The 12274-nt window shown below is 25.7% G+C and overlaps 1 protein-coding gene across 2 annotated transcripts in view; it reads right to left on the reverse strand.

Moving 5' to 3' along the window:
* Positions 1-12274, reverse strand: part of LOC107457482 (toll-like receptor 6) — a 150592-nt gene that overhangs the window by 15841 nt on the left and 122477 nt on the right. The window contains exon 3 of one of the 2 annotated variants that reach the window (XM_016075648.3): positions 11195-11407. The exons of the other annotated variant lie outside the window; for it this stretch is intronic. The gene's annotated coding sequence lies outside the window, so the exon portion shown is untranslated. The remainder of the gene's footprint in view (positions 1-11194; positions 11408-12274) is intronic. 2 annotated transcript variants of the gene reach the window in all.

The raw sequence follows: 12274 nt of genomic DNA on the forward strand, positions 1-12274 counted from the left end.
TATTTTTCAAGAATGATTTAGAAATGTTTTCGCAGAAAGATTGCCAGATTACAAAATATGAAAACAGAAGATGAAAACAAAAGCTCAAACCGAGTGTAACAAAAGGGTTCTAAAGTGTCGTTCTTACTGCACTGCTGAAGTGATTTGTTATTCTGAGTTTTGATTTGTTAGTTACCAAGGATGGGCCCGAAATGGATGTAAATATATATATGTAATATATATATATATATATATACATATATAAACAAAACAGCATCAAAACTATTTCCTTCCTGTATGGTCATGAAATAATAATTTTTGCGAATGTTTAAAATTAAAAAAAAATCTTAAGATTAAAATACAAAATTTTCAAAGAGTTGCACCATACATGAATATAATAAAAATAATTTACAATTAGAATACAAACATAATTACAGAAATAATTACAACGGAATAGATTTTATGAAATGGCTCATATTATATGGAGTGTTACAAAATACGGTGCGACGAAAAGCGATTTTCGCGGTAAAAAATTTGAACTTTCAATTCAATTTTTCAAGAATTACTTTTAAAACGTTTTCAAGGAATATGATAATGAATTTTATTTTGATCTTAAATAAATAATACGCGCATTAAAATTTAATGAAAGTTAACCGAAAAAAATATTGGATTAATTTTTATTTGATGGATTTGATTTAAATATTTTATTAATTGATAATTTAGAGCAAAATTGACTAATATTAACAGCTATTTTTTTTTTTGCTCTTCAATTATATGTGTCAAAGATATGTAAAGTACTTTCAGTTGACCTTGACGGGGGAAATGCAGGACTTTTTTTGTAACCCTTCCAAAAAAATATATGGTTTAACTCTATAATTTAAGCATGCAAATGACTACATAATTAATAAAATTTATTAAAAACCCTTTTTCATTTTTATATTTAAAGATTCTTATTATAAAATATATATTTAATTTTCATATAAATAATCATTGTTAAGGTTTATTTTTTTGAATAAATATTGCTCAATTTCCAATTTTTTTGGGGATAACTTTATTAGAATTTCATTACACTTATTATTTATTATATATTAAATTTCACGGTCACATTTCTTGGACATTTTGCTACAAAAAAAATTAAAATTAATTCCTTAAAATTCTTTATTTCTTTCATTTTCGACAGAGAAAGTCGTCCCACGTATACAAATTCAGTTAATAGCCATATTAGGTAAATAAGCTTTATTGCATTCGTACTTGAAATACATATCTACAGGAAAACATTGAAAGCTACAAGTGCGATTCTCAAAATACTTTCATATTTTAATTAATACTAAGAGAATAGTGTGAAAATAGAATACATGCAATCGAAAAAATAATTAGAATAATATTCTGAGTAGGGTTATGTATTTCTGTAAGGTTTATGTTACAAGCAGCGTTACCCTGTACATTATACGCTAAAATTCATTAAAATTAAGTTCTTTGTGAATGTCAGTATTATTTTGTATATTTTTTCGGATCCTGATACTTCTTCCTCATTTTAGTGTACACATCCTCTTAACTTTCATGAAAAATTAAAAATTAAGGTTAATTATTTTTGAAATATTTTCCTTTTTATTTTGCGAATAAAAACTCCATTTTTAATTTAAATAAAATTTGATTAAAATAACTTTATATGGTGCAAACTAAAACACTCGATTATTTGTTTTTGCCTGATTATTTTATAGTAATGGAGTTTAAATTAAAATAATGGTTAACACTGTGCCCTATGCAGTGAAGTAAAAATACGTATTCTGAATAAAAGTTAACAGATAATATACACAGTTAACAAATTATATTGTAGTAAAAGTACTAGCACTCAGGGTGTCAGTACTTTAAACTGTAAAATACATTGTTTCTGGAGTATGTTACGAAAAAAAATGTGATATGCTGTATTTTTATTGTGAAAATTATCGCGAGATCATTGAATCACTCTAAATAGATCACTTTAAATAGATAATCTTAAATAGATATTACTGTAAAAATTACTTTATAATATTTTACAGTGAAAACATATTTTATGGTAAAATGGATTTTACGAATGATGCATTTAAATGCATCATATTTATATATAAAGTATCGATATTTTATACTGTAATTTGATCCGGAATTTTTTACAATGTAATCTAAATAAAATTACCGATTAAATTTTTGTAAAAATTAGTCGGTGGTATTTTAGAAAATATGATGTTTCTTTTCAAGTGTGCCTTTATAAGACATAGGTTATAAAAACAAATAAAAATATTTTTTTTTTATTTCTGAAAGAATGCGTTTTTAAACTTTCGAAGGAATGTTTTATTGATTTTGAATTTTTCCTTCAACTTAAAATTGGATGTCACTATGCCTTTTTGAATAAAAGTACACGTGGTCCTACATTATTCTTGTAGATTTAATAATGTATAATTGATTGCCTCTTTCGAATTTCCGTTCATAATGACAAAATATTAATGTCAAAAATGACATTTCCGTTTTATCATTATAAATTGCGTGATCGATATTGCTGCTATTCTTAAATGTCATATTAATATTTTGGGGATAAATACCAATTCATCTATCCAGATCTTACAATATACAGATATGCTTCGGGAAATATTAAGGACGTAAAAAGCAGCGTAAAATAGAGGCTTGCTAATACTATAACTATTCTTATTTTTAAATATTTCAGAGAATATGCGTGGCTATTTGATAGATTAAAAGAATATTTAATGTGTAAGAGTTTAGGAATCAATATATATTATTCTTAACTTTTAGCCAATTATGTGGTACATAAAAGGAACACTTAAGATATGCCAAAAAAGTGGTAGTAAGAATAATTTTACGAATTCGCAATTATTCAGGAGAATCAAAACATTCCTTAATAAGATATATAATTCATAATTTAAAAAAAAAATCTATGAAACATTTTACTCATCGAGTTTAGCACACACACACATATATATATATATATATATATATATANTTAAGATTAGTTATATATATATATATATATAGAAAGTATGAAGATAATTAAATAATTAACAAGTAATTTTAAACCTTAAAATTAATTATTAAGAGTTTAACGTTTCCTTTTAATTTAAATTTTTTATTCCTAAATTTATAATAAAACAATAATGTGCTTTGAGTTTATTTAGGCAGTAGATAAAGAGGTGTAATGCTAATAAAGTTTTGCTTAAACTCGGGTATACAGCCTAAGATTTTACTTATGTAATTTAAATTGTTTAAGTTAGTAAATATTTTTAAAAATATTGTTCCCATCTATTTATAACAAAACGTGCTTTCATAATAGTGTTTATTTCAGTCATGTTTTTATTTACTTTATTATAATTATATTTAGAATAAGAAAATAATTAAAACTTAAAAATAGTACAGTTGCGAAAATAGATACAAATATTAAATTATTTAGTTAATCAAAAAATTATTCAAATAATAAAATTGTCAAAAGAGTTTAAAAATTTAAGCCATGATCGATAGATGGCGCTACAGATATTTTCTTTTAAATCTAGACTCGTATGATGAAAAGAAACTAATTCCGGTTGGCCAGAGTCCACGTCTAAAAAACCTTCCCTACGTTACCCTCCCATGATTATTAATTTTCGTCGTAATAACACCGTGAGAACGAAATATGTTTTTAAATGCAAATAATTTTATAACCAGTTATTTGAGAAATATTTTTCTCACATCCAAAACTCAAAAGCGCATTTTTTTTCCTATTTCAAGAGTTTCCAATCTTAATGTCAGATCTTTAATACGCATTGCGTAGAAAGCATATCTACCTAATTTAATTTTATTTTAAGTATAAAATTACATAAAATCAAGTATGAATTATCAGCTATTTTCGTTTTCTACACTTGAGTGATTTTGATGTTTGAATATTTCTTCTCTACTAAAAGATTTTTTTTTTATATAATTAAATTGGTTTTTAAAAGTGGGTTTAAAGAGATTTATATTTGACAAGTTGTAGGGTGCAAAGATGTTTAAATGACTTGGGCTAGCCTCCTTAAGTAGATGTTCCTGAAAAGAGTGGTATAATCATAGGAAAGAGCAAATAAAAATGTGTTTAAAAAATCCCACACACGTTGGAAGGAACTAAATTTATAAAAAATTTAATCCCAATCTTAATTCATTTTTCAGTGTAAACTCAAGCGGAAAATAATCTATGGTATGAGAAAAAGTATTTCACTTTCTGATCCTCCTCTTCGGCTTTTTAATACCCTTAATTTATTTGAATATCATCATAAAAAAATTTTCATGAGTGAAATATTTATAAAATGCTTGATTGCAATGGAGAAGGAATATTTTTAAATTAATAATTTTAGTGGAAAATTAATAGCTTAGGAGCGGCGAGCATCCTGATATGTATGTAAGACAACATTTATTTCTGTAAGAAAAGTTTTTTTTTATTTCGTAAATCACTACCTATCCATTACTACTGGAAATTAAAGGGGACGGTTGCACCCACTAAGCGTTGAACCCCTGAGAAATATTGTACAGAAATGTCCTTGATATCTAAAAGATGTAAGATGGAAAAACTGGTATTTTGATTCAACAAAGCTTGCACGAGAGTTAAGGGGGCGTTATAACGCTGGTGTAAGTTTAAAAAGCAAATTTTTTTTCACAAAAATTAATAATTTAAGACTTAAAGTTCAAAGAAACTTGAATTCAGAAGCATTCCCAGAGTAAATTATGAGGTTATATATGCTGAAGAAAAGTTTGCGAAAAATGCAAAAATAATTATGGCGAGATTGCGTGCCCATTGAGTAATCTGACTTATTTTCTTTGCATTCTGATATATTGAAAAAACATATTTTCAATATTCGAAACTTCATGGTTTACCTGCACTCCTTTTTTTCTCTATTTAAGATTTTAACTTACCAGTGTTAGTGAAGCATGATTTGTCATGAAAATTTTTTCTGCAATATATCATTCTCGTATAAATCAATCTCAATTCATTCATTGCTTAACAATTGTTTTAAAATTTTCAATGAATCATAAGATGACCACTTTACATTTCTTACATTTAATTTGAAGTATTTGCTTAAGTATTTATTTAATTATTTTTTTTACAGCTTTGTTATTTGAAGAAAATAAAGAAAATATTACAAGTTTATATAAAGATAAAAATATAATAGTTTTTGAAATGTAATTTTACCTTCGTCTCCCCCTTTTGCCGGGTGCCTGGAACCGTTGCCCCTTTCCCCCTTATCTCTACTGAATGCTAAACTAGATCGAAGGGAACATTTTAACTGAAATGTAATTATTTCAGATTTCATAATGGACAATATGATGATAAATACATTTCGTAAGTAATAGTGATAAAATAGAATTTTTAATGAAAATTAAAAAAAAATTAATATATATATTAATATAAATAGATATAATATAAAATANTATATATATATACATGAAAATAAATTGTACATTAAAAATTTTACAATATAAATTTTAACCTTTCGTTTTGGTATAAAATGCTCTCTCTTGCACTAAGTAGAAAACATTTAATAAGCGCAAATAGCTGAATTTATTTAAGCATGTAATATAAAAAATTATATTTAATTTAGAAAAGATGTGTTAAAATCAGCTAACAAATTTTGCACATTTCATAAAAACAATTATTTTAAAACAAAATATGTTACTAACAATGCATTTTTCGTGTAATATTTCTAGAACCAAATATATCACATAGTGGGATTCATCTTCTAATTTTAAACTCTAAGCTCCTGTTGCTAAATAAATACAACATATCAAGACACAATTTCAGTAAAACTTTTACATATTTGAAACTGATTTTTTACATAATCTTTAAGAAAACAGTAAAATTATGGCTTTTCTTTACTTTAAAATGAAAAAAAACGGTTGCGTAAGTCACAAATTGCTGTTATTGTTATAATTAAACTCCAATAGCAGAGTACTCGCATTATTTTCCCATCCCTTGACTACATTTTACGATAAACAAACGAGAAACGTGGGAGAAAATTTTAGTTATTGCTGTAAATAAAAAATCATCGTCGATCGCTTTTTTTATGCAGTCATAGGAAAAAATTTGTTGCGTCTATCCATAGAAAAAAATTGTAATGAACTGTTTTGAGAAGTAATATTTCTGAAAACTGAAATAGAGTATCTCATGATTTTGTCCTCCCCTTACATACAGTTAATAATTAAGAAATGCGAAAAATGCGAATAGGTAATTTTAGATATTGCTGCACGGAGAAAAAAAATTCTTTTAAAATTAACTATTTGTATAACATTTCTTGTTAAAAAAAATGGTAATTCTGGTTAATAACAAAGAAAAATATAAGGTATTTAAAACATTCATTTGGCAATTTTTCCAGTCATATGGTAAAGGTTGACCATAAATTCTGGCTTCCAAAACTATAGTTTTTATTCACATTTAATAAACAAATACAAACTGAAAGGTAAATTTCACCGAACAAATGTTTTGAGGCCATACTCTAAATTATAGTGATAAAATTACCAAATTTTTCCACATTTACCAAATTGGATCACATGTTATAAAACTATATTTTATAGTTAATTATTCAAAAATCATAACCAAACCGTTTCGGTAAAAACTACCGACCTATTTAGCGTTCCAATAGAGCCAGAAGCAAGGTAAATTTTACCAAAATCTGCTAATTTTGACCATATTTTATTTTTCTTAGAGTGCAAATAAAAAAAAATCATTTTCCATTGCTTTTTTTAGACTGTCAATGAAAAAAATTCTAATTATGATGAACTAATTTTTTATTAGAATGCATACAAAGCGATTTTTAATCTGTTTCTAAAACGATTATTTAATAGTTTTTCCATAATTAATAATAAACAATCATAATAAACGATTATTAAAATGGATGTTGCTTTTAAAACTACTGTTAAAAGATTTAAAATTAAAAGTTTATTTAATTATTGTTGTAAATAAAAAACCATCTTCCCCCGCTTTTTTTTCGTATAATTACAGAAAATTATTCCAATTGTGATGAACTGATCCATTCAAATTCTCACAATAATTATTTACGTAGAAGTGTAATTTTTTATTAGAATTTAAGAAAACGATTATTTAATCGGTTTTTAAAACGATTATTAAATTGTTTTTCCCATAATTAATGATAAATTATCATAATAAACAATTATTAAAATGGATGTTTAAAAACTATTGTTAAATGATTATTTTAAAAATAAAAGTTAATTTTAATTATTGCTGTAAATTAAAAAAACATCTTCCACCGCTTTTTTTAGATGATTACAGAAAAATATTCCAATTGTGATGAAAATTTCCGTTCAAACTCTCTCAATAATTATTTACGTAGAAGTGTAGTTCTATTAGAATTGTAAAAAAAAAAACGATTATTTAATTGTTTTTCGCATAATTAATGATAAATTATCATAATAAACAATTATTAAAATGGATGCTTAAAAACTATTGTTAAATGATTATTTTAAAAGTGAAAGTTTATTTTAATTATTGCTGTAAATAAAAAATGATCTTCCGTCGCTTTTTTTATACAATCACAGAAAAAAATTCCAATTGTGATGAACTGATCCATTCAGATTCTTTCAAGCGGTAAAAACTTTAAAGTAAAATTCTTTTATTAGAATGCGAAAAATAAAACGATTATTTAAACTTAACAGGTGGAGTATGAGGAACGTGCATCGATTTCGAACCAACCCTTGACAAACGAAAAGAAAGAAAGTGTATAATGGAAAACTCTTTTCAACAGAAGGAACAGAATAAGTTTATCCACAGATGTGTGTCTATTCAGACAAAAATGTTGAGAGCAACAGTGAAAACTATCATTTAAATGGCTTTTGAGAAAAACCATTTTGATGTTTTAGAGGAAGAAACGATACAAAGGGAAAAAAGAAGAAGACGTCAGCAAAAAAATAAACATAATGTATTTATTCCCAGTTGTATTGTAAGAAGACACTATTTCATTATGTTTTTTATGTTTGAATACAAAGTTTTTACGCATATAATACCCGAAAATAACGTAGCATACTTAAGGTTTAATATTTACTGCTCTAGTAGAGAAATATATGAGTTTTTTTTTTTAAATATTCTTATTGGAAATAGTATTTCTAGAAGCATAGCCTTAGATACATGATAGATTTAGAAAGTAATAAATGTGATGTTCTGAATAATGCCGCACAATTTTGGAAAATAATGATTCATTAAACCTTTAATGATGATTAGAGAACTAAACATTTCTTACAAGGAGAAAATAATTCTAGTAATATTACCATACTATGTGATAATGACATTTCTAGCAAATAAAAGCAGTAATTCTGGCTAATAAACCGTTTAAACCCTTCATTTGGTAATTTTTATGTTCTTATGGTAACTATTTACCGCAAATTCTGGTTTTCAAAATTACTACTCTTATTACCCCATATTTAGTAAAAATACAAAACTGAAAAGTAACTTTAACCGAATAAATATAGATTTTATACCATGCTCTAAGATATCCTGGTGAAACTACCAAATTTAACCACTTTTACCAAATTTTATCGCATATTATAAAATTATGTTTTATTATTAATTTCACCGAAATTATTACCAAATCGCTTCGGTAAAAATTACCGAACTGTTTGGTCTTCACAGAGAACCAGAAACACGGGGTAATTTTGACCATTATTTCTTTCTCAGAGTAGACTAGCTACGCTGAATTTGGATGAACTTATTTAATTTTAAATTCTGATTTTTTCAAAAAAAAATTATATTTTATTGGCAAAAGTACACAGAATTTACCTAAGGTTATCTCTGTTATTTTGGAAATAGATTAAAATGTCTTTTAAACTTAAATACCTCGTTCTATTAGTGCAATGGTTAGAAAAAATAACGGTCATGACCACAGGGGCCAGAACCTCATGTTTGAGGTCCAAACATGAGTTTGGGGTCTTCTGACGCACCATAGAAACGTTATCTGCAACATAAACGATTAAAACTGTTTTTTTTATCATGTGATAATTTTTAAAAAATCAATGACTATTGGAAATCAATGACTATATCGCAGCAAATCTAATTTTTAGGAATAGTATTTAGTACTATGCAATATTCCGACACAGCGGGAATCGTTTGCATTAATATTGTTTACATCCTTGTTAAAAGAAAAGGCAACAAATAGACATGCATTTTGATGAGAATAGGAATTATACAAACAAATTATCATGAAAAGCATGAAAGACCTTTAAATTTATATCATGACAAAAACTAAAAATGACCGTTCTTGAAAAAGAAGAAAGAAACACTCCCCCCCCCGCACAAATAGGTTCACTTTTTGGCATATGTAGAATTTATGTTTTAGCCATTTTGATATAAACTTTCATAATTCAGATTTTTTTAATTTTCCCAATCCACATTTTTTTATCCGTTTAAGATACAAAAAAATTATTTATATCTTTGAAAACAACGGAAAATTTCATCAAAGTTTCATCTCACTTATAAATATGCGACAATAATTTTTACGAATTGAAATATTTTATTATGCTATTTCCAAAAAGCAGACAATAAACAAGTACTGAGTTTTATTAATATTTTTGTTTCATACATTGTGTATGTTGGAGCGGTATTAAAGTGGTTGAGTTTATAAGTTATTCAGAAACATTTTCTTACTTGCAATTTAAAACTTAGCTTACTTTTTCCATTTCAGATTTAGTAATTTCCAGAAAAACTACTGAATCATAATGCTATATTTTTATTCTTTTATAATGGATGGTTATTATACGAATTGATATGGATATAATAGATGGTTATAATACAAACAGTATTTGTAGTTTAGGATCTTAATATTTATAAATCCTTAAAAATATAATATTTATTTGTAAAATGTGTTCTAGCCATTTTGTTATAAACCTTCCTAATTCAGACTTTTTTTATTCGTCCAATCCACATTTTTTTCCATCCGTTTAGGCTACAGAACAATTATTTATATCCTTCAAAACAACAATGGAAAGGCTTCAGAGCTCACTTTTAAATATGCGACAATAATTTTTACAAATTTAGATATTTTGGTTTTTTTTTCCGCAAATGTCTTGTAGCAGACAATAAACAAATATAATTTTTTTAATATTCTTATTTAGTACATTGAACTTGTTGGATTAGTTTTAGAGTGGTTGAATTCATAAGTTATTCAGAAAAATTTGCGCTCTTTCGATTCAAAACATAGCAAATTTTTCCCATTTCCGATTTAATAATTTCTAGAAAAAACTACGAGTCATATTGCTACATTTTTATTATTTTATAATGGATGGTTATAATACGAAAAGTATTTGCAATTTAGGGTTTTAATCTACTTGTAAACACAATCTTTATTTGCAAAATCTATGAAAAATGTAGCTTTTAGTCAATAGGAATGGATGTAAGCAGTGAATATGGATTTATATTTAACAATAATTTAATAAGAGTTTTATATTCTAATCAAGTATGTTTAATATAATTTAACGATATTTTAAGTTACGAAATCAGACACAAAAACATACATCATGATTTATGACCCCAAAAATATAAATGTAGTTGCAGTCTGTGAAATAAGGTCCTAATAGTTTGGTCAGGAAGGAGGTCGTTGGTTCGAACCCCATAGTGTAAATTTTACTTTTCGCGTGTTTTGCCATATCTCAAGAATTTGTTTAGTAACTTCAAAAAGATTTTGGCACACGATTATAAAATTCGTTTATCCAAAGATAATTCCTCACGAAAATAATTTTCATTAATCTTTTATAATTTTTTATTAATTAACTTAACAATAAGTGTAAGATAAAAGAAAACTTTTTAGATGATTTCAAATAATGTAATTTTATATGGCAAAATACAAAATTTGGATGAAATCGGTCGTATAGTTCTTGAGAAATTGGATTTTAAATATCTAATTTTTTTTAATTAAAAGAGATAAAACTCATTTTTTGTTCGTTTTTTTGAAATTTTCATTTACTTGGTGGTTTAAATTAATAATACTTTGTACTGACTACTAATGAAGCTTTATAAAATCTGAAAATAGAAGCTTAATTACTCAAAATCTAAATTTTACTTAGAAGAGTTACAAAATGGATCACTATTATGATTATTTAGATAAGTTTAACTATGTATAAACCCTCTTTGCAAATAAAGATGTTAGAGCATTTAATTTAATCGCATTTAATTAAATGTGCTCATACTATTAACACAGGATTATTTAAAAGGAAGGATAAATACCATGAATTCTCTAACTTCCACTGAAAATTGTACCCAATTTATTATAATATATCCTCTTATATGCAATATCACCATTTATTCCAGTAAAACTGAAATATATCGTAAAATTATACACAGTTTTCATCATTTTCAAACTCAATTCTTCAAATTCATAGAAAAGGAAATATCCAAATGACTTCATATAAAATTGCCTTTCCGTAAGGTTTTTTGAACCTAAAAAGAAAAAAAATATACTTAAGTATGACTTGAACATAGTTATAACAAGATCTAAGTCTTAATAACAATAAATAAACTACTTGAATTTACACCTAAGATATAAGTATAAGTATAGATTCCTTAAGCCTTTGAGTAAATAAATTTTTTATGCATGCTATTAAAAAACAGGAAATGCTATTACACTAAAAAAACAATGGATAATTAAAATTATGGGGACAGATTTGGGTAGGACGTTTTATTTTAAAATTAAAAATTTAATGGATTCACATAAAATCGCCCTGACCTCAATTAGATTTCTCGATGTAGCAAATTTTATCCAACCTAGAAATTTTCTATCTCTGTTTTATGGAAATTCCTTATTAATCACGGATACTTATATTAACGCCGTGGGGCATACAGAATTAATTTTTTGAATTTCTTTACAGTGTTTTAAACTTTCTAATATCTACTAAGCAGCTATCTAGTGTTACCCCATCCGTAGAGGCATGGAAAGCAACAAAACAATTTCCTTGAAAAAATTGTATATTTACAAAAAAAAAAAATTTTTTTAGATGATTTGAATGTAACATTGACACAAAAATGTTATTTATAACTTGTTAACTATGTATAATATATCCTCATAAAAGTGTGACTAATGACAGTTGAATTAAATTTGCTCCATATTACCTCCCTTTGAACTATATATGAAGTTTTTTAATGGGATTTTTCAAGTTATATGCAGAGCAGGCACATTTTATTTTCTATGTGAAGGAATCTGCCTCTATTATATACGTCTATTAGATGAATGTCTGTTATATGTGACATATTTTTTAAATCTGGTATATTTTTGATCATTAGTATATTCATTTTCGTTTGTTGGCATTT

This window comes from Parasteatoda tepidariorum, chromosome X1, assembly GCF_043381705.1.
Source record: "Parasteatoda tepidariorum isolate YZ-2023 chromosome X1, CAS_Ptep_4.0, whole genome shotgun sequence".
Taxonomy (NCBI): domain Eukaryota; kingdom Metazoa; phylum Arthropoda; class Arachnida; order Araneae; family Theridiidae; genus Parasteatoda; species Parasteatoda tepidariorum.